Raw genomic sequence first — 27,944 nt, 5'->3', positions numbered from 1 at the left:
ACGTACAAGTCCCTGTTAAAGGCGAGGCTGTCGTTTCTCCCCTGGAGAGGAGATCAGGAGGGTAAACCAGCTCTTTGGTTCCCAGCCCCCGTCTGGGTGAGTGGGAAGGACAGCAGGTCCCACAGGGCTGCTGCTCCCCTCCTTCCAAACCAGAGGCTGATAAAAGCAGGAGGAGCAGAGACATGATTCCTCCTGCTGCTCCTCATCACCAACTGCAATGATTGCACCTACCAGTCATTCGTTCTGCTGGTTCTTCCTAAGCCACCAAGCTGAAGCCCGAGGGTTTGTACCGGAGGGGCTAGCGGAGGGAGGGCAGTGAGGGGTCAGGTCACTGCCAGGCGGCTGGGTGTGTAAGAATGGGGGCTTATAAGAAAGATGAGGACAGACTTTTTAGCAGGGCCTGTAGCAATAGGACAAAGCGTAATGGTTTTAAACTAAAAGCTAGATTCAGACTAGCTATAAGGAAGAAATCTTTTGCGATGAGGTTGTTGAAACACTGAATAGGTTGCTCAGAGAGGTGGTAGATGCCCCATCTCTGGAAACATTCAAGGTCAGATTGGATGGGGCTCTGAGCCACCTGGTCTAGTGGAAGATGTTCCTGTTCATTGCAGGGGGGTTGGACTAGATGACCTTAGAATCATAGAATCATTTAGGTTGGAAAAGACCTTTAAGACCGTCAAGTCCAACTGTTAACCCAGGACTGGCAAATCCACCACTAAACTACATCCCTAAGCACCGCATCTACATGCTTTTTAAGGACTTCCATGGATGGTGATTCCACCACCTCCCTGAGCAGCCCGTTCCAATGCTTGACCACCCTTTCAGTGAAGAAATTTTTCCTAATATCCAATCTAAACCTCCCAGGCTCAACTTGAGGCTGTTTCCTCTTGTTCTGTCACCAGTTATCTGGGAGAAGAGACCAACCCCCACCTGCCCCCAGCCTCCTTTCAGGCAGCTGTAGAGAGCGATAAGGTCCCCCCTGAGCCTCCTCCTCTCCAGAATAAACAACCCCACTTCCCTCAGCTGCTCCTCACAAGGCTTGTTCTCTGGTCCCTTCACCTTTATAGGTCCTTTCCAAAACAACCTCTTCCATGATTCTGTGAAGAGTGTTTTGCAGGAAGAGGAGATCAGCTGGGAGTCTGGTGGTGTGGTGTCACCCGCAGGACCTGGGTCGAGGGCAGGGGCAGTGCCAGAGAAGCTGCTTTGGATCTGAGGCAGGTCTTGGAGAAAGGAGAAGTGATAGAGCCTTGTTGTTGTGGAGGAGATGGTGGAGCTGAATGTGGAATCAACTAGCCCCAAACAAAATGCTCAACATATGAAATGGCTGAAGGATGCAAGGTGAGGAACCACCACCATTCTGCTCTGACCTGGCAGGACACTTCATGAAGACCTTCCTCGGCAGGGAGGCTGAGGCACCATTGGTGGCCATGTGGTCATATTTACCGAGCAGTGAGAGGCAGCCCCATCTCTCCCCATGCACTGCGTGGCTCCAGGCACCGACACAACTCATGTGCACTGGTGTGATGGGCTGTTCCAGCTGAAGGAGAGGGGAGGGACAGGAGAGGACTTTTGACCTTGGCCCTCCTAACCTCACCAAGGGAGTTCAGTCCCAAGCTTTAACTCCAGATGCTTCCTTGAATGAACTCAATGTACATTGTTTCATCCTGGGAAAGACCGTTCCTGTAGCAGTATTGCTTTTTGGATAAGGTGTGAGCATCTCTGAAAGCAGAGGAGGCAGCTGGGCTTGGGGTTGGGTGGGAGCAGAGGTGGTGTCAGACCTCGTGGGATGCAGTGGGACTGTTCCCTGGGCTCACCAGGATACGGGGCTCTGCCACTGTTTCCTGGCCTGTTTTCTCGATCCAAAAGAGGTGGCATTTCTGACCTCTCCTCAGCGTGTGTGGTGCTTGGGCTTCGGAGGGTCTGTGGGTTCACGAGGTGTGGGACATCCCTCCCCAAGGGGAAAGGCTCTGCAGGCATCAGAGACAAAAGTATTCCCAACAAAAAGTGAGCAAATTCCTCCTCCTCCTCCATCCCTGCAGGCTGTCTCTGAAGGACTGGAACCTCCTGGAAAGTTTCCTGGCTGCCCCCATGGAAACAGTTCATTCCAGGGCAGTCCCTCAGATTTACTTGGAAGCGATGCTGGCTCCATAAACCAGCTGTCAAAATGAGCCAAACGCCTTGTGTTTTGAAGCAGCTTGCTGCTGGAACCAGGCAAGTGTTTGAGCAGTGGTGACCCCGAATGCTGCTGAGGTTTAGCAGTTAAGACCGAACGACTCTGAGGCCGTTCAGCGATATTTCCCTGCTGCAAAGGCTTTAGGACTACTGAGAATTAAAGAGATTTTCTAAAACCTAAAGGTCTGATAAGCACACGACTTCTCAGGAAAATCAATGAAAATTGGCTATCAAATTCCTCTTTACGATGGACTGGTGACTTCTAACACTGTTTCCCAGCAGGGCCAGCGGATGATATCTTGGCTCATCTTCAAGAGGAAGGGTTGGAAGTGTGTTGTGCAAGTGCCAAGTATGGCATGTGGATCAATTTTGGATGGCACCCAGCCAGGCTGGCAAGGAGCCAGGAGCCTTCGCATCCGAAGCACAGCATTGAGAGAGCCAACAGCGCTAGCTCCCAGCTTCTCCCGAGTCCTGTGGGAGCCCAGGAGCCATTCTGGAGGATGATGCTGGAATTACGTGGTAGGTGGCCTCTTCTGACTCCTGCTGCGCTGGCACCCTCAGCTTCTGCTCTGGGAGTGAAAAGAATATATGCCATATGTGAAAGGTTTCCCATCTCTCTCAGCACTTTTCAAACCTGGCAAACATTTCTTCCAATAAAAGAATTAATTATGGATATATATAGATATACGTGTGCACACACATCTATACTTACACATCTTAACACCTAAGTCTTGCCCAAACCAATACATTTATTTGAGGAACATAGGACTATTTAAAGTTTGCTATTATCCATTGAAGCCAGTAGTGCTGATTTGTCCTGCTGTAGTATTCTTCCAACTTCCAAGAGCAAAGGCCAAAGTGGAGTCAAGACATGCAATTGCCGGGACAAAATGTGACTTTCAGATCTTATTTTTGGATTGCTCATTCCCTGAGTATAAGAATAAACCAGATGGACTCTGTCTCATCCTATGACCAGACTACAGGTAGAACTGTCACTCTTCTCTCTCCTGACAGTCTTTCATCTGTGAAGGGACAGGGCATGTGAAAAATTGCAGCCAGCTCCAGCCAAGCTGCCTGTTCCCTGCCTTGCCCCCAGCCGCTGGTCACTGTGGGATGGTCTCACAGAACTTATCCCACACCTCGTCTCAGCCTCAAAGTCAGACTCCACAGTCCCAAGCTTTCTCTCTATTGAAGCCAAAGGCTTGCTGTTTCTCTGCAACCCAGAGCCTGAGATTTTTGATTCCTCGGGTCTTTGCTCTCTGACTCCCACCCCTGAAATAACCCCCTGGTCACAGGATGGATCTTCATGGCTTTAGCTGGTACAAGGACCAGCACAGCCCATCCCTCACACTCAGCAGCATTAGTGCAAGGAGGGGACTGGGAGGATGGAAGACAGGCAGCAACACACTCTCTGCCCCACCAACAGGTTCCCCTGGCAGGGGCAACACCCCGAGAGGGTCCCGGCACTCGCATTTGGGAGGGGGTGTTGTGGCTGGGCTGTGTTGCTGTTCACCCCAGCGAGGTGTGACAGGCAGCTGCAGTGTTACCAGTAGTTATTATGGGAGCACCAGAGAGTAAACATACAAGGAATTTCCTTGCTGGGTAAAATAACAGGCTCCCTCCAAAATAATAACCAAAACAGAACCTGGGGAGCTCTGTGTTTTCAGGTTTTTGTTCCCACCAGAAATTTTCTAGGCTATTTGCAGCTAGTTCATTGAAGGAGCTGATCTTGTAACAATAAATATCACACCACATGTTTAGGTTTTGACTTCTTTCTTAATACTTGCTGTATTTTCAGCAAGTCTTCAAGAGAGAGGGATACAGTTCCTTGGTATAGGAGCTCTGGAAAGCTACAGGTTTTTTTGTGGTCATCTGCATTAACCACAAAAAGGATTAAAATTCAAAGTTAAAATGCATCATGTCAGAATGAATCTCTCCCTCTTGCTCGCTCTTTCCAGTGAGAAAGGGTGGTTTCTCCCGTGCTGTCCAGGCATCCCAAGGTTCCCCTGTGGGGTACCCACTTCCCTGGCATGTGGCTTGGAGAGGTGCTGTGTCTTCCCAACTGTTCCCCACCACAGCATGGATGCTGGCTGACCACTGCCAGAACCTGGACACTCCTGCCTTGCACTATGAGGACGTGCTGGCAAGTCTGGAGAAAGCCTGTAGATCTTAGTATAGATTTTTGCTTTGGATTTGTTTGAAGCAGCCCAGTGAATGTCCATTAGAAGTTTGTTTAGACTTCAAACCAGCTTAGGCAGCTTTTGCCACACTCTGAGAAGAAAATAAGATTTGGCCTCCATGGAGCAAGTGGGAAAACCTTCATCTTTCCCGCTGGAAACTGCTGGACTGGTGTTACCCTTCAGTGAACAGGTTTATTTATTAATCTGCCTTTCTAGCATTAACTTGTATCTAGCAAAGGCAATGTGTACCTTGCTCAAAGCAGAGCCAGCCTCTGTCACCTGGCTTTCCAAACCTTGTCCCAGATACCTTCACTTTGTTTTTTCTAGAGTTCTGACCTGAAACCTCCTGCAAAATCTATTTCTAATCTTGACGGTTCTTCAGGTCTTTGCTTTTATGCAGAGACTTCACGTCCTGTGAGTCTGAGCCACATCCTGACATGATGTGCTGTGAAATACAGCACATGGAAAAAGCTGGGCTTGAGAACAGAGCACAGAGCCAGTGTTGTCTGCCTGGGGATCCAAAGGGGGAGCAGGAGGAGGGAATTGGCTTTGCTGCCACCAGCTGTCTCGAGAAGGATAATTGCAAGAGAGAGGCCAGTGAGACTCAGAGAGGAAAGGCTCAAGAGGCTGAGTTGGAAGGTGATGGTTAGGGGTTAATGTTCCTAAGCCTGCTTCATCTCTGTTGCTGCTCAAGGTGCTGTCTCTTGCTGGGCACCCCTTTCGCCCACTGACATGAGCTGGAAAGGTGGGTGCTTCACAGTAGGGGAGACTGGTTCCCTTGCTGAAGGGCTGTCCTACAGCAGAACGGGGCCAGGACGCATCAGGGAAACCACAGCTGGAGGAGGGATAGAGGTTGCCCCTATGTAATTAGCAAATCTGGGCTTTGGCCCAGGGCTGGAGTTTGACTCATATAATTTGCAAAAAAACCTGCTGAGAACAGATGTTTAAATACAAAAGCACCTTTTTTAGGAGTGTCCTTTCAACACATCTCAGATTTTATTGCACCCTAAGCATTGTCAGTAAACATTTTTTTCTCCCTGCTTCCCACAGTCTAAGGGCTTTGCTTTGTTCAAAAACATGAGAACAAAGGCCCAGCCCAGCGAAGAGTTACATTCTGTGTGTGTCACAATGTTTTCCTGTGGTTTTTCCTTCGGGAGCGTGGAGGGCTGGTGCCGTGGGTGCACTTCCGCCAGTGGCAGCTGCAGCTGGTTCCTGCTCGAGCATCTCTGCATGCTGGAGGGGCAGCTGTGACACAGCTGGAGTATGACGGTACGTCCCGTATGAGCAGCTTGCATGCTGACAAGACAAGCCCTCTCTGTCGAGTCCCTGTGTGAGGCTTAAACTACGGCCAAATGAGGAAAAAGGCCAACTGTCACTGTCGCCTGAGGTAGGGAGGGATGCTGTCAGGCATCCTGCAGGTGAGGCCCAGCACCATGCAGATGAGTTGGTGTCCACCTGGTAATGCTGCGTTCCCAGCAGTGACTTACAACTCAGTCTATAACTTCAAGTCAATGACCACAGTATGGATGTAGTTACCAAGGTGGGTGGATGGTTCCAGCTGCCTGTGTGGTGTTCACACCTCATCAGTAGCATAGGATGCCCCCCAACTGGCCCCGGTTGGATCCTTCGAGTTTGGCCCATCTTCCCTGTTTCAAGCCTGACCTCCCCTGGCCCTTCCCACCATGGCTCCCAACACTGCCGTCTCTCCAGACAGGGACACCCTGGGGACCTTGCACCCCTGCCCCATCCTGGGTGGGCTGCCCTTCTGCAGAGCTCTGCTGGGCTTCCTGCTGCGGCTCCCTGTCTGTGTCCTTCTCCTCTCTTGGTCTTGGTACTGGAGGTAGGTCTTTATGAGTGGTCTTTAGAGATGGCTGCTTCTAACTCTATTGGGTAAACACAAGGGTGTGGGGAAGCAGAAGAGCTCTGCAGGGATCCTGTGAGTGTGTCTTGGCTTAACCAGCTACTAAGAAGAAAATTAACTGTATCTCAGCTGAAACCAGGACAGGGTGTATGAAGCTGATCAGCAAGAGATGAACCCCCCCCTTCCCAGCAGAACCTTTATTCTAGCTCTGGTTTTGTGAGATTGTTTCTCATCGTCAATGTGGACAAGGTTGAAGTCTATGACATTCCCAGTGTCTGGCAGGCTACGGGATTTCAGCAAAGCAAGGCGCTATGTCCCCGGCTTTGGCAGAGTCAAATGTGCTGTAGGGCTGCTGGGCTTGAACATCAGCAGACATGCACCAACCTGGGGTGACACCAAGCAGGGTGTAGGTGAGCAGGCAGGTGACACCAGGCCTGGCTTCCTACGGCCAGAAGCTGCTTTGCTGCCTGGGCAGCACCCAGTTCTCCTGCGGCTTTTGCCCTGTCCCAGCCTGGGAGAAGGCCACGGGCTGCAGGAGTGCTTCCCTGGCTGCCTACTCAGCGCAGGCGTGCTGCAGCCTGGTGGTGCTTTGTCCAGAGAGCAAAAGGCAGTGGTGGCATAAGGGATTGCTGTTGGTCCCCTTCTCCAAGCTGAGCTATTGCAAATGTCTCTGGCCAGGCACATCTCTCCCCTTACACCTCCACCTCTGCTTTCTGTTCCAGCTGGACAGCCTGGAGCCCTGCAAAGGAGGCAGTGGGGCATCAAGGGCAAATGTAAACTACTGTGGCTTGAGACACTGTTAGGTTTGCAGGCCTCCAGCTCTGGGCCCTTTATCACCACAAGTTGGAGCTCCTGTTATTAAATAAATATTCTGCTTTTCAGCCCTACAGAGCCAAAGCCAAGCCCTGTTTGTGCAGGGAAGCCTAATGGGGAGAGACCACCCAATATAGATGCAACAGAACTGGTTTAACTTGCACAGAGGAAGAAAAGAGCGAGGTTAATGCCTTAAAGCAATAAAACCGACTTGGTGTTCAGGCACACATGTGGGTTGTTGGAGCCGACAGGGTTATCCCCTGGCAGCAGGGCTGTGCTAACTGACCCTGTGCCCTTAGCTGTCCCTGTGCCCTTAGCCCATGTCAGGCTTGAGCTAAGTCCATGCCTCACAGCTGAGCCAGGTTAAAAGCACACACTTGGATAAGTCAGGTTTTATGGCTCAGGCCATGGAATAACTTGCTGAGTGGCTGTAACGGGATCCTGCCTGGTGCCTTCATGGTGTACATGACCTATCCTGGTGCTAGCAGACCTGTGTCTCCCAACGAGCCCCAGAGGCCAGGCAGGTTTGAAACAAAGATCTCTGAAGCTGGCCCGTGACAGAGCATATCCATCTCCCGCTCCCGAGGATGGGGTGGAGGGGGGACCACAAGCCGGGTGGCCTGAGGGAGAGGCAGGGCAGGACTTTCCAGGGCTTCATCTGCAAAGGGCGGTGTGAACAGGAGTGGATCCCTTGTCCTGGCAGTAAGAGTTGTGAAGAGACCTTCCTTTCATCTACCCTGGCTACAGTGTACAAAATCATGTGCTTTTACCTCGAGGGGAAGCCTTTGCATTCTTCTAGTTGAAAGAACTTGTACAATTTTTGGTATTTCACGTTTGAAAAGACTAATGGCAGGGAAGTTTTTAAAAGCATTTCCTTTACAAAAAAGTCAAACCCATACAGCGTGCAGCTGGTGTACAATATACCTTTCAGCGTGTAGTTAATGATGTCAAGCTGTGCTACTCCAGAAGGCAGGCCTGAGGTTTGGGAGCATGGGGATTGGCATTGCCTTCACCTCTGTGCTGCTGGGAGGTACAAAAGGGAAGGAGGAGAGCCAGGATTGCTCCCTTGATCGCCCTAAAAATATGGGTTGCAGATCCAAGAGTTTGGCTCTTGTAAACTCAGTGACTGCATCTTCTCTGAGAGGCCAGTCTGGAAACACAGAGCAGCTTGACTGGGAACAGAGATGGACAAATCGGTACTGCTGTCAGGAAGATTTTTGCTTTCCCAGCTCACGGAGAAGAGACTCCAGCAAACTATGGTTCAGCTGAATTTCCACATAGGAACACAGAACCATTTCAGATGCCCTAGAGATGTCCCACCTGGAAGGGTCTCCCGTCCAGCCCTCAATGCAGGGCCGGCTAGATCAGACTGCTCGGGGTCTTGTCCAGTTTTGGGTATCTCCAAAGACGGAGACTCCACATTCTCTCTGGGAAACTTGCTTCAGTGCTTGACCACCTTCATGATAGAAACTCATTTCCCTTGTTCTAGTGTGTGGCTGTTGCCTCTTGTCCTGTTGCTGAGCTCCTCTGGGAAGAGTCACGGATGTTGTGACTGAGCAGAGCACTGACACCAGCCTGTGTTTGGGCAATCAGATTCCACCTCCGGGCTGCTGGTGTATTTTTGCTAATGTGCATGCAGCCTGTTTGCACAGGCGGGGAAAACAACACATGGCCCAGCTTCTGACCTGTGGAAACAACTCAGCTAAATGCTAATGCTTGCTTTTTCACCTTTCCCACAAGTGGGCTAACAAACCCCTCAGGTTCTTTGCTCGGGATTATTCCCAATACTAATTTGCATGAACACCAGTTATTAGTTCTCTCAAAATGTCCATGTGACGTGTTCATGGACATGCTGAAGCCATGACCTAGCAGTGTTGCTGAAGAAGGGCAGGGGGCAGGTTGTGTCCCCCAGCCCCGAAGCCAGCTGGGCCAGCATGTACCCAAGGAACACAGGACCCCACTCCCAGGCTGCCTGCTGGGATGTCTGAGCTGCATCTAACACTGGGCAAGTAAGCTGAGGTGGCCAACAAGCTTTACACCCACACCTCTCAGCCTGGAGACCGGCATGAACAGGCTGGAGCTGTAGAGAGGTGGCCAGGTGGCCTCTGGTCATGGACAAGTCCCATCTAGCTTTATTTGCCAGCACAGATGGACCCTCTGAGTCTTCTCTGGAGCTGATGGAAAGCTGGAGGTAGATACAGATGTGTGTAAATGATAGTCTTAGTGGATTTGTCAGCTATATGTGGCTGAAGGCTGAAAACTGGAGCAGAAGAATCAGGGACATGGGAATACCGTATGGGGGCAGACCCTAGAGAGCAAAGATGATCTGCACAGAAAAGTAATTTCCAACAAAACTATGGGATCTGTCACGTTACGCATTCATTACCTTTAATCTCACATGTGCTTTTCTTCTACCATTACTTTGCTTTTCTGTAGGCCTGAACTGTTTATTACCATGATGCCAGGCATGACCTTAAGTGACCCTCTACACCCTTGATTTTAAGAATCTGTACAATACCATCTGGGCTTCATCTCTGCAAAAATCCTTCCTTTTCTTTCTCTAGGGCTCTTGTCCCTGTTTAGCTAGCTCCAGGATGGGAAGAAATGTCAGCAACAATTCAGTAGTGCTTGCAGTCAAGTCTTCATTTCCAAAACACAGGGAGAGGTTCCCAGAAGAAGGAAGTCGAGTGTCTCAGTTGCTTCTAGAGATTAGTACTCAAATGACATCTGACAGTGATCAAAAGGAAACACAGTTTTGTCCAGGAGATATCAGAAGATATATCTGCTGAAGGCCTTTAGTGATCTGCATTAGCGGACCATCTGGAAGCTCGTTACCACATCTGCTCTTTTGATCAGTTGCCTTGAACCCAAGAGAGACCAACCAATGCCTAGACCTGGGGTCAGTGAGGCATTGCACGGAAAGAGAATTGCAGTTATAACTCAGGTCTCACAGTGAACATCATGGCTCTGGACGTCTCTGTTGACCAGTCCTGAAAAATGTATTTAATTTAGCCCAGAAGGCACCAAATCATTTGTTTTGCCTCCACTCCTGTGTTCAGATAGCCATCTCAACTCGGCTTGTTTTCAATGAAGGTAGAACATCTTTTCTTTTTTTTTTTTTTTCTTTTGTTAGTTTGGTAAATAGTGCTCACTACATCAGAGACAGTTAGTTAAAGCAAGTTGATTTAATGTCACTGAGTCATGAGCAAGTCAAACTTTTGCCTACTACCTGCTTCTTCTGAGACATGTCAGGGCATCTATAACAGCAGAGCATACATACATGGGAATAATAGATTGCTTAATAACAAGGATTTTTTTGCTGAGCTTTGTGAAATACCCCTAACAGATTGGGTATTAAAGACCTGGAGACATTGCTGTAGTATGTGACACTAATTATTACAAAATGAAACTGTAAACACGTGGTTTCCTTGCAAAAGCATTGTGTAACCATCAGTTAATTAAGCTTCCCTGCCCCTGTTGGGGTGGATGTGGTTACCTCTGCGCTGCAAAGGGAATAACACACAGCGCAGAGACGGTTCGTTGCCTGCTGTAAACACTTCCCACATCCCCAGAAGAACTTAATGCTAAATCTCCTGATAATGTGGTTTTGGTTTTGAAGTAAGCATAGACTTATTTAATTAAAAGTTTTGTGCTTTTTTTCCTTTAGAACTGCAGTTACAAAGGCTGTAGAAGAGGCTGCCTTCACTTCCCTCAGCTGGCAATGTGCTGTACAAATTAATGACTAGATAGCCAGTTCTTGCTTTAGGGAGGTGTAGAGTGGTGGTTGTTCCTGAATGTCCACAGTGTTCCTGCAGGATCTCTCACTGAGGTGTAGTTACAGGCAGAGTAATTGTGTCTCCTCTAAATGCACACGGTTAAGGGATTTAGCTGCAAAGCTTTCAAAGCCTGTGTGTAGCAGAGCAGCGTCAATGTGATTTTTGTGCTGTCATGATATGGCTTCCCATAGAGCAAGGCAAGGATTTATTAACCACTGGCCCTCACAAACCAAGTGGTCTCTGTCTGCTGGAAGAGTAAAAATGTGAGAAAAGTGGGCAACCAGGGCAGGGCCGCATTATTTCTAGTAACACAGTGCTCTGAGCAAAAGATGGAAAGGCGAGGATTTAATAGCAAAGTCTCAACACCGAGGCAGGCTGCATTTTTTTTCCAAGTCTGAGTGGTTTGTATGCTGTGGATTAGGGTGTGGGGCTGAAAATGGGCATAGCTATTAGCATGCTAAGTGTTGCCGTTTCATCTTCAGGATCTCAGTTGACACCTTGGTGTAATAAGGATGGAAATAATAAATTGCAAGCTGTAAACCCTTGTGTGTGGACTCACTTTGTGCTGACAGTGGTGCATTTCCAATAAGGCAGTCTAACGCCATGCTGCTTTTAGCTGAGTCAGTCCATGGCATCAGCAAAAGCCTTTGCTCAACAGTTGGCAGCGATTCAGAAGCTCTTTGGTTGGATGCAGCAGATCTTTGTGCTCCCTTTTGATCTGAGGGGTCCCCAAAGGACATTTATCTTACAGGTGTGAGCCGCAGCCTGTTGTGGCAGTAGGTTTAATTGATTTTTGAAGACCTATTGGAATAGTACAAAGGCTTTTGGGGTCTATGGAAAACATACAATGGAAACCACTGGTGGTGGGTCTCTGGCCTTGGGGTGAGAAGATCAGGTTTTATTCTTCATTCTGCTGTTGGCTGCTCTGTGATTGATTTTACCTTCGTTTCCTTCAGATACATGCTTTATGTATAGCACCCAGCAGAGTGGGTCCTGCTGTGCCTGCTGAAGACATGGTTTGAGCTGTGCAGCTCTTGGCCAAGCAGTGATCTGAGAAACGTTCACCCCCTGATGTCGGTGCCTGGGGGATGCACACATGCTAGACCACACTGCCCAAAGTACAGGCAGAATATGGCGAGCATCGAACCCTGCTGTGCGCTTGCGTCCATCCCTATGTGTCTGAGTGGTGATGCCTCCTCCATCCATTTTGAGAGTAACTTTCTCATTCCTAGGCTACTCTGTGGTGTGACTAGCTTGGAATGCCCTGCTCCAGCATGGCAGCTGGATGCTTGGGCTCAGAGGTAGACTTATGACCACAGCCACTGTCTCTACCTGCGTTTTCCATTGTTTCTAGCTCTCCATGGCAAGAGCAGACCAAATGAGGCCACAATCTGAACGATCTATGACCTCCTGAGGTGGAGAAATCCTGGACCGAGACCATAGGTCCATGCTGGGGAACACCACCACATTCCTGCAGTGCTTCGGATGCCTCTGCAGCAGGATTGCTTACAAATCCTGTAATCCATTAACATTGACTGCTTTAATATTGTACCAAAGTTATCTTGATTTTATTATCTATAAGAATGATACAGTGACCTTTAGAGTGTGTTGCTGTTACAGGTGTATCCTGAAATGGTCATTTTAAGACACCAAGGGAACAAAGCCCTTTTTAAAGTTGGGTTCAATAGCTTTTTATAAAGGAGAAATAAATGTATATCATCTGGAGACACATGAGAACTTCACAGGGCTTTTATTTGCTACTTAACTACATTGGAGCTTTTAGCTGTTTTGTAGTATTTAGATTTCTATATGAATTTCAGACGTGGCTGTTTCATAAGCTTTATTTTAAACACTTTTAATCATACTGAAACAACATCATAGGAATATACATGGCACTACAAACACAAGCTGGTTTCGGCAGGCACCTTTATTGCTTTTCATCTAACTTTGTTTAAAAAATGGGAAAACAAAGGGAAAAGTCTGGTCTTTTAAAACTGTTGTATGATGGCTTATTCCTGTTAGATTTGAATATTGGGTACAGGCATCTGTAAGAAAGTTGTTACTCTCTCGGGAGTCTCAAAGTATTTAATTTTTGTCTTATCATAAATGAACCTTTTAACCCTTAAAGACCTGAGTCTGCTAATAAATGCGCATAGGCTTGGGATCTGCATGTGATCTAAGGGGACTCTTCACAGCACAGAGGGTAACTATAGCAGCAGAGGTCTGCTTTGGGAAGAAGGAGCATATGATTTATGCTTTTTTTTTCCCCCAAAGTTTGTTTTTACACTGTTTCCAGAAGAACTTCCCATAAAGAGGTTACTCAAGTTTGAAAAGAGGCTTCTGTTAGCTCACTAGACAAAGCTTTCCTCCAGCTCTTGTTTAACATGGATTAGACTCAAAAGCTGATTTCTGAAAGCATTTTAAGTAGAATAATAATCATCTTGAAAGGATTGTCAGTGGAAGCCCCTCCACCCTCCCCCTGGTGAATAAAACACAGCCTAAATGCTTAATAGAGACCAGTGGGCTTTTCTGGAGTAGAAACTTGTTTTTTCTAGCTCACTGCCTAGAGGCTAATTTGTCTTTGGGTCAAAAAAAAAACCCAACAACCCTCCCCTAACTTCACTGTGTTTTTTCTCTCTCTAAACCCAAACCATCAGGAGTCTTTTGTTTTTTGTTTGGTGGGGGTTTTTTTGTTTACAATGCTAAGTGTAAATCAACCATAACCAGTTGTACAATGCTATTACAGATTGAACCATCTTGAGCAAACACTGAGAAGAAGCTATCTAAAAATATGCTCATAAAATGTCATGGCTGGAAGCCTGTGAAAAGGAGATAACAGAACAGGGAAACATTTGTCCCATTTGGTGACCGAAGTTACTGGGTTTTGCCACCTCAGTATACGGTGATTTTTATGAGCAGCTCTCAAACAGTGAACATCTAAATTATGTTATCTTTTGGAGTCAGAAGTAGATCCCAGGGGTGTAGCCATCCGTGCTTCCATCTCTGACACTACATGGTTCAAAACACAGATGAACATGGAAATTGGCTACTGCTTCAGTCAACATCAGGCACTGAGGGAGGGTGAAAACCTGGCTGTAACAGTGGGGCACACATTTACCACCAGGACACGTCACCGATGCTATCCAGGGCAGCTGTTGCCCAGAACTGTCCCTGACACAGAGCCTGGATCAGACCCAGGAGCGCAAAAGAAGGGATGGAGAAGGATGCCCAGCTCAGCAGCACCTCCTTTTCCATGACTCTGCCCTCCCCATCAGGTCCTGGTCCCCTGGCAGTTACCGCCACTGATGATTCCTTTTGCTGGGTGGTTTGGCTGTGGCCACCCAGTTTTGATGTCCCCCTTGGTACTTCTTGTAACCCCTCGAGGATGCTGTGGCTGCATCATGGGAAGTAGGAGGTGGAGGATCAGGTTTTCAGCTTGCAAGGTCCCTTGCCAGCCCTGCCGACTGGGGAGGGCTGTGCCAGAGCCTCTAGGATGCCAGCCGCTGCTTCTGCCCTGGGTACAAAATCTCCTGCTCATGGGACATGCTGTTGCCTGAGACTTCAGAAGTAGCTCAGAGGTTTGCAGCCTTCTGGTGGCTCCCAGCGTGGGTTTTGCTGTGTGCACACACGCACTGTGTGCAAGCAGAGCATCGCTGTACGCCTGATGCAGCGGGGATGTGCCTCCTCCTGTCTCAGCAGCAACAGCCAGGGATGGTTTTAGCCCCTGCCCTAAATTTAGCTGGCTTAAAGTAATTAATATGCAGGGGGGTGATGTACCCACATGCCATGACAGCTGTGAAAGGCTTTCCAGGGTTTGTGAGCAGGCTGTAGCTGAGTCCCCTGGTCCTTGTTCAAGTAAAGCCATCTCCATGATTCCAGAGGCAGAAGGCCAGCATCTGGCTGAGTGCTGGCACCAGTGTTGCCTAGCTTTTGCAGGGATGTGATGTCCCTCACATCTCTGCAAGCACACGGTGAACCTGCAGGAGGTCCAGTGAGGAATAAGGGGCTGAGATACCTGTTAGGAGGTGTTGGGTCTCAGGCTCCCGCTGGGCTGTGTGTAACAAACACCCTCACGTAGCAGTAATGGTGGCAGCTAAGTCCTTAGTGGGTTTATGGCACTCCTGCTACTTCATGGATGGAGAAGGGGACAGAGAGTAAAAGCCATCTCAGGAATACCTAATAGGGGAGTTTTCTTTGCTCTCATGCCTTTGGATGCTGTGCTTTATCAAGGGCTTGGTTTTCTTAGTTTGAGGTTTTGCTCTTGTGGGAGGCTTTTCAAAGAACCCTGAAAATGCTTTGTAGCATTTTCTAGAGATGGCCACATTCACCTCATTGCCTGTGGAACTTAGCGATGCTTTGTTCCCAGCTCTCACCTTGACTTGCCGAGCTGTAGCTTGCAGGGGGACTGCAAGTCACCCACTGAAATCTGGGATTACCCCATGAAAGTAGGATCAAAAGCTCCAGCAGACTGTGGAGGCTGAGTAAGGGCTGGAGGAGGGAGGTGTCAGTGGCTGCACCGTGCTCCCTGAGGCCTGGACCAGGGTCAAGGCAGGGAGCCAGATGCTTTTTTTGGTGTGACAGCAGGATGGTGGTTACTCTTTACATCGTCAGGTACTTGTGTAAATGCCCAGCTGCTAAATATATCGGGATTTGCTGTATTTCTGTTCTGCCTCATCGGAGCAGATGATAGCTGTTCACCTCTCCCTGCAGTAACTGGGAGCAGAGCCAGCCCAGCATCACCGAGAGAGGTAACACATTTCTTCTGAGCTGTGGCTGCTCCTCCTGTGCTTGCCAGGCAAGCTCAATACAGCTCTTTTCCCAATTTAACAAAACTTTGCATGATTTTTTGGCTGCAGTCTGTTGGACTGACTTGAGAAGCAGTTGTGGGCTCTGCAAAGTTATGTACTATGTTCCTCATGGTACCTGACTTCCCCTGGAGGTAACGTGCTGGAGAAGATGCTGGCTTGATGCATTTTTGGGTGATGCAAATTGAAAGTGTCTTTTTTAATGTTGAGCCAAATGACAAATAGAGGCTGAGAAGAGACTCAGCAGCGGACTCCAGCCAGCCGAGGTGAGCCACCCCCCGAAGCTTGCCGTGCACGCTGCAGTGCAGATGTACACTGTCAGAGAGCTGCTGCCACCGGCACTACCCCAAGCTCTGCTTCCCGGAGCAGAGCGCAGATGTCCGAGTCACTGAATAGTTGGACAAGACAAACTGATTCCCCTCTAACACTGCAAGAAAGGTCACACTGGGCCAACATTGTGTTTTTGTTAGTGCTTCCATATGAAAGCAGTGTGAGCACTTTAGGAAAAGGCACGTTTTCCTCCTGGCAGTGGTGGGAATGGAAAATGCTTGGCCAATAGTTAATGTATATTTTCCGTAATCACTGGCATTACTGTGGCAGACAAGGGCCTGTGCTTTGCTCTCATCTGGCGAGGCTGATTCCTCTTGGCATTTAAATGCCTGTGTGAATATGCATTTGTTTGGTGGCTAACCAGTTTCTTGCAATGGCAGGGACCTGGGAAACTGGTGATGGCCTTAATTCCTTTTGCTTTCTTCCCATGGCACACCTTTCTCTGAGGCAACACCTTTTGAGGTTATTGCTCTAGGTTATTTACAGGGTAATCGAGAGGTGTTTTGTCGAAGCAGTGTGACGGGACACATGGGCCATGACCAGTACCTTGTCCTCCATATGTGCCAAGCAAATGGCTTTGAATATACAAGATATAACAAGGCTCAGGATGGGTGGCAAGTGCTAGTGCTGAGGTGGCATGCCACCATGCATCGTGGCATGGTGGGATGGAGAGACCTTCACCCTCAGCAGTTCCGTGCCCTGTGTTCAACCTCCAGAAGCTGTGGAGGGTGTGTGTCCCCATGGTCACCCTGGCCTTGCTGATGCAGGGGACCCTTCTTTCTGGTGGTTCAGCCCCACAAGGGAGCTGGCTGAGCTCTGGCTCCTGGGATATTTTAGCTGCATTACCAGTTTCTTGCTTTCCTTCACCATCTTATTGTCCCTCACATAGCGACAAGTGTGGTAACAAAAAATTGCTTGGGAATGAAGCTGGGACACAGGCTAGCTTGCAGGAGGTGGAAAAGGCAGAGCTGTCAGAAGAGACTTCTGTTTGGTGTCTTACTGTTATCTGTAACTTCTCCCTCAGGAGGGATGTTACAAGCAAATGATGTTACCTGTGAAGGAACCAGCTGAGAAACTCCAAGCCACCACGTTTTAATAAACATTAGCATTCTGATATTCTGGAGGGGAGGGAAGGGCTGTCACAGGAGCATCTGTATAGTGCCTGTTTGCAGCTAGTGCAGCTGAAGTCAACTCAACTTGGCTAGCAAGAGTGCAGCTTGCACCCCTTCCGCCCATCAGCTGGAGAAAGGGGAGGAGGTGGTATGGAGAATGGAAACCTGAGTGCAGGGGACTGTGAATTTAACCCAGTGCTTATCTCCATCTCGGGCACTTCCTTTGCAAAGTGTTTTGATAACTGCCAGCATGAGATGGGGAGAGTGTGTTCTGCTCAGGGCTGGGACAGCTGCTGGCAGGAGCTTGGGCCATCTTAATGCTATTTCTAAAAAAAGACACCAGGGTGTGTGAATTTCAGTGGGACCAGAAGAAGGAAGGGGAGAAGCTTTTATAAGCCTGGGCAAAACACTTTTTTTTTTTGTCCTAGGGGATGAAGGGTTTTTAATTATTTCTTTTTCCTTGCTCTCCGTGCTATGTAACTGGACACAGCCCTTACAAAACCCTGCCATGGCCTATGTCATCTTCCCTGCAGCTGTCTGTGTGTGCATGCATGCCTTCATCCACCAGCAGTGGTCTGAGGCAGCTGCAAGCAGCCTGCAGAGCCACTGGCACCGAGCTCTGGGGAGCTTTCTGGGCTGGGTCCTGCCTGAAAGAGGCTTGGAGTGATAAGCAAAAATACCGCTTCTGGTTGTTGAGACTTGGTGTGCCAGCAGCGGGGCTCCATCGGAGATGTTAAAGCCTGACACTGATACTGGCACTGATGATGTTTGCGGGGACTCTGTGGAGTCTGGAGTGTCCTTCCCTGGGTGACACAGGGCCACACAGGGAGTGTTCATCTGTCTCCTCCCAGGGCCATGTGTGACCCACCCCCCTCTGGAGCGGGCAGCCATGTCCCAGGCACTCTGGTGCCATGGAAGGGTGACACCCCCCCCCCCCCCCGAGCACCTTCCTGGCGGAGGAGGCAGATGGAGTCCTGTGAGGTCCCTCTCCCATCCCTGCCCAGAGGGTCTGTGCTCCAGGGACAGGCTCGGGAGGAGTGCTTTTCCCACACACATGTCCCTGCAGGAGTGCTGGAAACCTCCTGGGGAACACTTGTCTCTGTTATAAAATCACAGAATGGTTTGGGTTGGAAGGGACCTTGAAGATCACCTAGTTCCAACCCCCTGCCATGGGCAGGGACACCTTCCACCAGACCAGGCTGCTCAGAGCCCCATCCAGCCTGGCCTTGGACACATCCAGGGATGGGGCATCCACAGCTTCTCTGGGCAACCTGTGCCGGTGCCTCACCACCCTCACGGTAAAGAATTTCTTCCTTATGTCCAACCTAAACCTGCCCTCTTTCAGTTTAAAACCATTGTGTCCTGTCCTGTCACTACATGCCCTGGTAAAAAGCCCCTCTCCAGCTCCCTTGCAGGCCCCTTTAGGCACTGACAGGCCGCTATAAGGTCTCCCTGGAGCCTTCTCTTCTCCAGGCTGAACAGCCTCAACCCTCTCAGCCCAACCTCCCAGGAGCGATGCTCCAGCCCTCTGTCTTATTGCTGCTTTTTCATTTCTGCTTTTTTATACTGTGTCCAGGTGGCTGAGTTTAAGAATAGATGGTCTGAACCAGGAGAAGCGTCTCTTGGTTTTTTTGCCTGCTAAAAGAGCAATTACTGCATGTGGTGCCTGGGACCTGGAAGACCAAAATGCCTTCATCTGTGCATCCTCCCAGACATTACCCTGGGCTCCTCAAAGCCCTGGACTGACCTGGGGCTGATCGCTGCCTGTCCTTGCTGCCCTCTGGCAAAGTGTCTGATCCCTGTGCTCTGGTCTCTTCCACTCCCATTCCCCACCTTGTGCGCATCTGGTCTATTAACCCATGTGAAGTCTTGTTCCCCTTCCAGCAGTGCCCAGAGATTGCCAAGAAGGATTATGGCTTTATTGGACTGGATTACGAAGTCCAAACAGTACAGATCCTCTACATGCTCTCTCCTCTCCCCAGTGCAGCTTTGCTGATCTGAGGTCTGTGCCTGTGCTCACTAGCTTTGCAGCCAAACATTTCTGAGCTCTGCAGAGAAGAGATGATAGACAGGCTAGTAGTTGTAGAGCAGTCTCACCCCTTTTTTTGACTCTGACCCTAGGAAACAACTCCAAGCGCAGGCTGTCATGCACCTGTGCCCTCACTGCGTGGAGCTGGAGACATCAGGTCTTACGTTAAGGGATGTGTACTCAGGATGTCAGGACTATGGCCAGGGATGGGATGTGTTGTGCATGGGGTACATGCTGCTTTTCAAAGCTGCTTTTAAACTGGGATTGGCAATGGGATGGGAGCTGAGGCACTGGGCTCTGGATTTGGGGCAACTGTGGAAAATGAGCCTGGAAGTGGCTGCAGGAGCCTGGTGCTCAGCAGGACCAGCTCAGATGTGAGCCCCAGGGAGGGGGAGGGGGGAGGATTCCAAGGGAAAGAGGGTGCAGATTGCCTTGTCATGAGGAATTCAAGTGACAGAACTGGAGAAAAGCGAGAGATGGGAACTTAAAACTAACACTGAAAAATACCAGAAAAAAATAGAGACAAGATAGGGACAACCAAAGGGAAGGCAACTATTGTAGAAAACTGCAGAGGAGCTGCAGTTCTGTAAGGCAGTGTAGGCAATGAATGGTCACATTCAGCTTTGGTGTATCCATCTGTGATTGATCTAGGCTGCTTACGTAGTGGAAGCTTTCCCAACTCCTGCTCGGAAGGAAACACCGCTAGTAATTCAGCTCCAGAAACATATCTGTTAACAAAACAAAATAATCCCTTTCCTTCCCCAAGGACTGGTGTGGGAAAGGAGGAGAGAGTGGATCTGTGTAAGGGTTTTAGAAGGAAAGGAGTATGGGAAATGCTGTATCCTTTAAAGGGATTATTTCTGTTTCAGCTTCACTGAAAATGCTAGAGGTCACTGATCCCCCAAATGGGAGATGTGGCAACATGTGGTGGAGCAGGTACAGTGGGTCTCTGTTGGCCAAGAGTTGTCTCCTGTCTTATCTTTTTTTTCTGCTGAAGTTACATGAGACTGGCTTGTTCTGCTGAAACAAAATGTCAGTGATTGATTTATTGATGTTTTCATCACTAAAACTTGATGCTGAAGATTCCCGCCCCCCCCCTCCCCCCCCTTTCTTCTATTGGGAGTGCCAATAGGGACAGCTGGGGGGAACTAAGCTCCTGGCATGACACTGAGTTTGCTATGCAATGAACATCTTGATGGATGCAAGACAAAAGGACTAATAAAATTATCTTAATCCTTTTACCCTCAGCAAAACTTGCCAGTAACTGCTGAGCAAATCATAATGTGACCCAATAAAACTCACGTGAAGTCTTGAAATAATGACTGGGAATTGAGGAATCTACTGTGTCCCCAGGAAAGCTGCTTCGGTGCATAATTACCGCCGCTGAGAAATATTTCCTTTCTGAAACCCATGTTCTGGTTACTGTTCAGAGCTGTAAGATCTTACACCCTTTTCCCCCCATCAGTTGATTGCAGCAGTGCTTGGTCAGCGTGGTTATCTAGTCGCTGCTCAGCTTTCTCTCAGCAGCACTGAACAGGACAGCTTTCTCCAGTGACTTGCTCCAGGGCAGACTTTTAAGCCTCCAGTCTGCCCTGGGACTGTCTTCTGAACTTCTCTGTTGTCAACACCTTTTCAACCCTTTGCAGCTGGGACTGGGCGTAGCGAGTGGGTTCAGTTTGAGATAATGACAACGGATTTAGGTATCCAGCCATGGGTCTGTCTCTCTCATAACAGATAGCTTGACTCAGTTGCCTAAATATGGACATCTGTACCTTCTGAGAGGCTCCAGGGAGGCTAGGATGTGTGGCTGGCAGGGGTGACATGGAAGGTAAGAAAGACCTTTAGGGATCAGTGAGGGCAGGCAGGATGCTTTAGGGCATCTTGGGTACCCTCAGTGCCTACACACCCCACCTTTGGGTGGCTGAATTTTGAACTGAGCCCCCTGGGGCTGCCCCGTGGATGCTCTGCCACGTGATGCAGGAGGCAAGCAGCACTGTCCCCAGCTGCAATCACTCTGCTTATGGAGCAGAAGGCCTGGTTTGCCCCCTGACCATCAGTTAGCGTGGGAGGCTGCTGATGGAGCTGCTATGTATCATCACCTGGGAGCCCCTCTCTGCAGGGCCAGTCCACAAAAGTGTGATCTTCAGTTTTCTTCCCTAGTGCAAGATCTTGCATTTAGGCTCATTAACACCAAGGACAGAGAGAGACAGGCTGCTTTTACACCCATTATTCACCACCCACCACATCTACCAAGTGAAAACTTCACAGACAATCTCAGGACGCTGAGCTGGTAATGATATGCTGCTACAATGACTTTCTAAAGTCTTTCAGTTAACCAGTTTTAATCCTTTTTATTTCAATGTCACAAGTGGTAAATAAAATGCACCCTTATAAAGCAAGGGATTTTGTTTGATCAGCGTGACTGTATGCTGCAAGGATAATGGATGCCAATCTTTTTTTGCCTCCTATATCCCTATACAAGCCTTTGCATCATTTAATATCAGATGGGCATCAGTTTATCCACCTGTGGTTATCCCTTCGAATGCAAGTGCAATATAAAACCACTTTTCTGGCTTTTCATGGTCCCCTGAGTGCTGCAGGCACTTCCTCTATCTTTCCAGTTCCCATCTTGCATCTTTTTTCCCCTGGTTACAATTCCTAGGGTCAACTGCTGCCTTCATACATAGGCATATGTCTGTCTATCTTTCACTTACTTGGATGCATTCGCGATCTTTCCTACCGTTGCATGTTTATGCACTGGGACTAACCAGGTAAACAGCCCCTTGCACCTTGTCCTATCACCACAGGGTCACCGCTGGACCCCACAATGACGTTTGCCCTGACAGAGCAACAGGACATGGCGTGGAAGGAGCCTCCTTTTCCCAGGCCCTTTTTTGACATAACTGCAATTGAACCCTGACAAATACTAAACCTTTGTGCTCTGCAGGGAGGTGTCTGGCAGATGCTACCAGAAAAAATGTGCAACGATAAATCTCCCTGTTTTCTCTGCCCTGCTGGAAGAATGCAGATGTCATGGGAATCTGGAGCAGAACAGGGCCAAAGTGTTGTACTGTCCCAAAGACAAGAGGCAGGATCCTTTCTCCGTCCTTTCATGCAAATCTTGACTAGGAGATTTCTTGGGATAGGGATGCTGGCTTGCACCAGGAAGTCTGGTGGTAGGAGGTGTTTGCTTTGTTGAAGCTAATTTGCATCTTCCAGGGAAAAAAGTCTCTGCTGGGGAAAAAAAGGTCATTGGGAGCAGATAGAGTAGGCATGGGGGATACCTAGGACCCAGGACTCCCCTGCAGATTAGTAAGGTCTGGGTGATTAACCAAGCTGCCTGCCACTGATCCGGTTAAGAAAAAAGATTTGCAGTCCTGCCTTTGCCTCCTCAGTTATTGACTCTCATGGTTCGAGGATGGTTTTCTTTGAAACCATTCAGGAGTACAGGGGGGGGGCTTCTGGCAGCTTTGCTAAGATGGCAGGCTTGTTTTCTGGAGCAAGAGGGAAAGGGTAGCTCAGACTGCTTGGTGTGTGTGGTAGCAATGAGTGAGATGCATCAGAAACGATGCTGTGCAAGACGTAAACAACATGAGCCTGCCCAGAAATGAGGGACTGCCTTCCTTGCATATGCAGTTTTGGATGAGTAAGTGCTGAGGAATGTAACCCTGAGGAAAGTTCACTATCCCTCCGTGGTGACTGACAGGCTGCTAGAGTGCTAGAGTGGGAATGACCTGTAATTTTCCATGTGTGGCAAGAAATCAGCCACAGTCTCCATTATCAGAGCACAGGAGCTAAGACCAAAACCTGCTTGGGGCAAGTCAACAGTGGGCCAAGAGCCTTCTGGTGCCATTGCCTCCTTCTGCTGCAGGAAACAAGAAGGTGGTGCTACCAGAAGGGAAGAGTGACAACTTTCTTGGGCACATGTATGAATGCAGTGCCAGGTCTCGCTACTCCAGCTCCACAACGGGCTCGTAGATCCTGAGGAAGGCCCCAAAATGAGTGGTGTTCTTGCGTATTACTGACTGCTGATGACCAGCAAGTGCAGCTGGCTGGAAAGCTTAATTTTTCCAGCTCTTGAAAGTCTTTTAATGCTGGTTTCTCTACCTGGCCCTTGTGGGACTGTGTCTGCAGCACTGTGCCCAGTTTCACGAAAAGCAAAGGAGCAACACGTCCAGTTATACACCATTATAACCCTAGATATGGTCATATATTACCCACAGACTTTGCCCTGAGAGTTGTAAAGACAGTGGGGGTGCTAAACATGCAAAGGCTTTCCTTTTCAACAGCTGCTCCTTCCCCCTGGAGAGGCCGATCATCAGGTCAGTAGGCAGCTAATGATGGTGCTCTCAGACCCACAAATTAATGGGCTGCATTTGCAAATGTGATATACAGCCAGACTCAAGCTAATAAAGCCTTGTTTCGTTCTGCTTTAGATTTCTCAGTGAAACAGTCTGTTAAAGTGCCTTGGCTCAACAGGCAGAGCCCTGCAGCTCAGTTTTTGCAGAGCCCTCCCCCAAGTTACGAGCCCTGCAGCGAGTGGAGGGCAATCACCTCTAAACAGGGAGCCAAATTATTTGGGCAAATTTTTTGTTCAAACTGTTGAAGTTTTGGTCTAAGTCCTTATGGTTTGGATTGGTTCAGGAGAGATGTGGAGCATCCTTCTCAGCACCACTGAGTGAGCACACAAGGAAATGCTGAGGGCTGTTGGAGAAAGTGGTGGCCATTGAGACCACTGCTTGTCATCTTGGCAGTATTGGCTGATGGCCTCCTCCTGCTCACCTACCCTGTCTCAGCTTATATTTAGAGTATTTAGATCTCTTTTTGCTGCATGTGGAGCTCAGGCTTTGGGATTCTCAGGCCTAAGCAGGGACCCTTCAGCATGATGCTCCATAAGATATTAACGCTGCCAGACTGAGCAGCTGGTGAAGATTTCAGGATTTGGCATGGATGGATGAGACTGGATGAGGCCATGCAAACAAATCACCTTCCTCGAAAGAGGGGAAAACCATCAGCAAACGCTGTGTCCTCAGCTAGTGATGAGTCAGCTTATGTCTCCTATGGAGTTATCCTCACTAGCTTTCATCAGCTAAACCAGCTGCTGCAGTGGTGGGAGGCAGTCAGCAACCTGGAGTCACTGCAGTCTGTCCTGTAGACAATCTGCCTTAAAATGGAAGAAAACCAGTCCTCTGAGCAAAGCCGACCTTGCCCTGAGCATTATCCAGTGCCTCCAGGCAGGTCAGCTGAGAGCCAAGGCAGCACCCATCAGGACGAAGCAGACGTGTGATGGGGACGTGAGGTCTGGGGGCCATAAGCTGTGCCTGGTGGGAAGGGCCTTTGCTGTGCTGGCACTGAGGATACCACGGCAGCAGCTGGGGCAGGGGATGCTGCTGAGCTCCACCTGCAGCTGATGAGACATGCCAGGGCCTGGGTGGAGGCAGGTGCTGGGGTCACTCCTCCAGCTGGGACCCCAGGGTGGGCAGTCTGGAGCGGGATCTGTACAACCAGCACGGTTACACAACGCCCCACACCCGCCTCACCCAGCTGCCCCAGGCTGCTCTTACTTCCACCTTTCTGAGTGCCTAAATTCCTGTCAAGTGAAATGAATTTAAGTTTTGGGGCGTTTTTTTTTTTTTTTTTTTTTTTTTTTTTTTTTAAACACACAGCACTCCACTCCAGGCCAGAGTCAGAAGAGCAGAGCATCCTTTCCTGCATGCAAAGAGAGGGCATGAGCCGGGTGACATGCCCCGGTGTGATGCTAAGCACTGGCACCTCTGAGCAGAGCAGCAGCATGCTGCCTTGAACCCAGCTCTGGCCAAGGAGCAGGCTTGAAAATGCTGGTCCCAAACGCAGTTGCATCACGGAGGAGGACGTATGTGAAGGGGAGAGGGTGCCTCGTGCTTGCCTTCCTCTGTGACACCACTGGCAGGTACACAACTAAGTACTGTGCACAGCATGTAGACCTTGGAGATGTGCCCCGAGGGACAAACGTCACTGGGTTAAACTGCTGTAATAGGAAAATTCAGTGTGGACACTCATTCACAAATACCGTTTTGCAGCAGCTACAGCATCACAGAGATGCAACACGCTTCCTCAAAGGCCCTCTCTGTGCTTTCCCAAGCGTCTTCACTCCCTCTGGAGCTGTTGTCCCTGAGGCAGGGCTTTGATCCTGATCCCCTGCCACGAGCTTCTGAGAAGAGTGGCTGAGCTGCAGCGATAGCATGGCCATTGCATCATGATGGCCCTTGGCAGCAGCCCAGGGCTTGTGGGCTGTTGGCTTTGGGGTCCTTTGTTAGGGTGGGAGGGTAAATGAGTTTGGCTGGGGTGGGGAGGGTGCTGCTGTAGCTCTCTGCCAATCCCCCCAGCTGCTGTAGAGGTGCAGAAGATAGCAGGGCGCTGTGTGGGCACTGGCGAGTCTTTTGGGAGCTGTCTGGTATTCCTGACTCTGGGACCAGCTTTCCAGGGCCAGACGTGTCCATGCCTGTCCAGGCTGCCTACGAAGATGGGGTTTTGTGGTGCTCATTCTCCTGGGCTGGAGAGATATATTTAGATTTGTATACCGGGATGCATATTTAGTGCAGAAGGTCCCACAGATCACCTCCTGGGTGGGTGCCCGCATTAGTCTGATGTCCTAAATAGGACCAATAAATACATAAATACTGCAAGCCTCATCTCTCTGCTGGCCATTTCTGGTATGTCCCAGCTGAGTGGACTCAGACTCAAATTTGTGACCTTAATGCTGACCTACTGAAATGAATAATCAGCTTGAATTTACAGTGTCAGAGGTGATGCCAGAGGGGAGTACTCATTTTTCCTCTGAACCCACTCATTACAGCAGTAAATATAACATTGTATCTGTCCTTTTACAGTGGAAAGGACCGTATTGATTCTCCTGAGGCATCAGTCTTCTGCTGCCCTCCTGCCCCACATGCTTCTCTTCCAGCCAAGCACAGCACAGCGCTGGGTCACCTAACTTGCTGTCCCGGTTCTCGGGAGCATGTGCTCCGATGACAGTGACCACCAAGCATCATTCAAGGACGCTGTGCATCACACATGGCACAAGAGCCTCCAAGTCTCATTTGAGCTCCTGGTTTCATTAAAACTGCTTCAGGGAAAACATTTTGGTGACAGGAGCAGATTCTTTGTGGAGCTGAATGAGGGAAACTATGTTGTTCAAGTAAAGGCAATTTAATTCATATAAAATAAATGCTGACTTGTTAAAGAAGATTATTCTCCTCTTCTTCGTACCCCTATTGTCCCTTTCTTGTGCTATTTGTTTAAAGCATATGCAAGCAGCTGGCACAGGGCAGCGGTTTCTCCAGGAAGCCAATTTCTGTCTCCAAAAGTAAAATCTGAAAAAAAGGAAAAGTGAAATCTGCCTCCAAATGCAGGAGTTGCTGTTCAAAATGAAAATGAATTGGTAGGTAGGAGGGCCGGGAAAAGAGAGGGGGAGAGCAAGAGAGGGATGGGGGCAACACGGCGTGCCCAGACCTCTCCCTTAAGGCTGGACGACGGCCGTTCCCATGCCTGGCAACAAGCTTCCTGCGCTCCTGTTGCCTCCCGCACCTTTTAAAAGCGGGTGTTGGTACAGAGGACCAGTAGAGTTTTAATTTACCTCCAGAGAGATACACTTGCTTTGTAAATCTGCAGCATTTATGATGAAAATCTGTTTAATTGTTTATGACCACTTCGTGCATTCATCCATTAACAGCTTCAAAGGAGAAAGGCCTTGGTTTGATAGGAGATTCCAGACCAGAGGAAAGCAATATTGTTAATGTGTTTTGGATTTATTTCTTCTTCTGTGTTGTCCATGAATTTTAGCTGTAGTCCTGAACCAAGGTTATTCAGGCAGTTGTTCTGAGAATATCTTACTTTCAGATACCCTTATTCCTTAGATATTAGTCTAAGTCTACTCCATGATCCCACAATTCTTACTAGTTTACAGGTTTATACAATCACCTTCAGTATCCAAAACAACCTGTGTCATGAGTGCTCAAATGAAGAGTAGGTTTCAGATCTTTCTGTCCTACATGAGCATGCCAAAACTGCAACCATTGTTATGTGAATCTTGTTTTTCTTTACTGTTATATTCACTTTGAGTTTTTTATTATTTTTGGTTTTCCTGAACAATTTCTAGTACTGTGGATACAGGCATAAACTTTAATTATTGGTATCTCAATGTTTTTTATTTTCTCTGGCAGAGAAACGAATAATCTTTCCAATGAGATTAAATCTGCCTACAATTATGGTATACATTTTTTGAATACTTTTTTTTCCAGAAAGCTCAGGCACTTTAAATTTGTTGCTGAACATCTTGGTTGGTAAAATTTTAAAGATTTAGCTCCGGCTAAATAAATTCGGACAACTTTTCAGTCTGTGTTCTCATAGTTGTAAGGATTTCAATGTCATCAGATTTTCAGTGATACGTATTGAGAAACAGTATTTAAATGTTGTGTTTTAATTTTCATCAAAGATGCACAAACTGGAGGGACGTCAGCGTATCATCAGGTGTTTTGTGAATGAAGCACTGTTCTGTTTGCATCTTGATGCAAGCTTTTTCTCCATATCTTCCTCAACTGACAAAAAAAATATTGTCACTTTACACTCCTTCAATTCTGAGTTATGTTGGAGTAGCAATATACTGGTGATGTGTACTTGGACAATAATTAGGGATTTGATGTGACAATCACTCAAACACTGTCTCAGACAAAAATGTCTTTAGTAATTTCTAATGATTAGATTTAACGGTCTGGGTATTGAAATGACAGCACTGAATATTTCAGGCAAGAAGAGGGTAAAGAATGGTGGAAATATGACCTTATTCATGCAGAAAGAGCAACAGCACATATTACTGACTCATTTCTCT

The 27,944-nt window shown here is 48.5% G+C and overlaps 1 long non-coding RNA gene across 2 annotated transcripts; it reads left to right on the top strand.

Moving 5' to 3' along the window:
* Window positions 1–90: 90 nt before the first annotated feature.
* On the top strand, window positions 91–26,701 carry LOC114012378 (uncharacterized). 2 transcript variants are annotated; one of them, XR_008748034.1, is made up of 3 exons: window positions 91–1,338; window positions 2,455–2,691; window positions 25,948–26,701. It is a non-coding gene; the product is annotated as an uncharacterized LOC114012378 (long non-coding RNA). The 2 variants fall into 2 exon arrangements; XR_003554774.2 differs by having other exon boundaries at window positions 2,452–2,691.
* The last annotated feature ends 1,243 nt before the right edge of the window (window positions 26,702–27,944 follow it).

Source organism: Falco peregrinus, chromosome 7 (genome assembly GCF_023634155.1).
Source record: "Falco peregrinus isolate bFalPer1 chromosome 7, bFalPer1.pri, whole genome shotgun sequence".
Taxonomy (NCBI): Eukaryota; Metazoa; Chordata; class Aves; order Falconiformes; family Falconidae; genus Falco; species Falco peregrinus.
The sequence above is the reverse complement of the archived record's forward strand: the minus strand, read 5'-3'. Positions and strand labels throughout refer to the sequence as shown.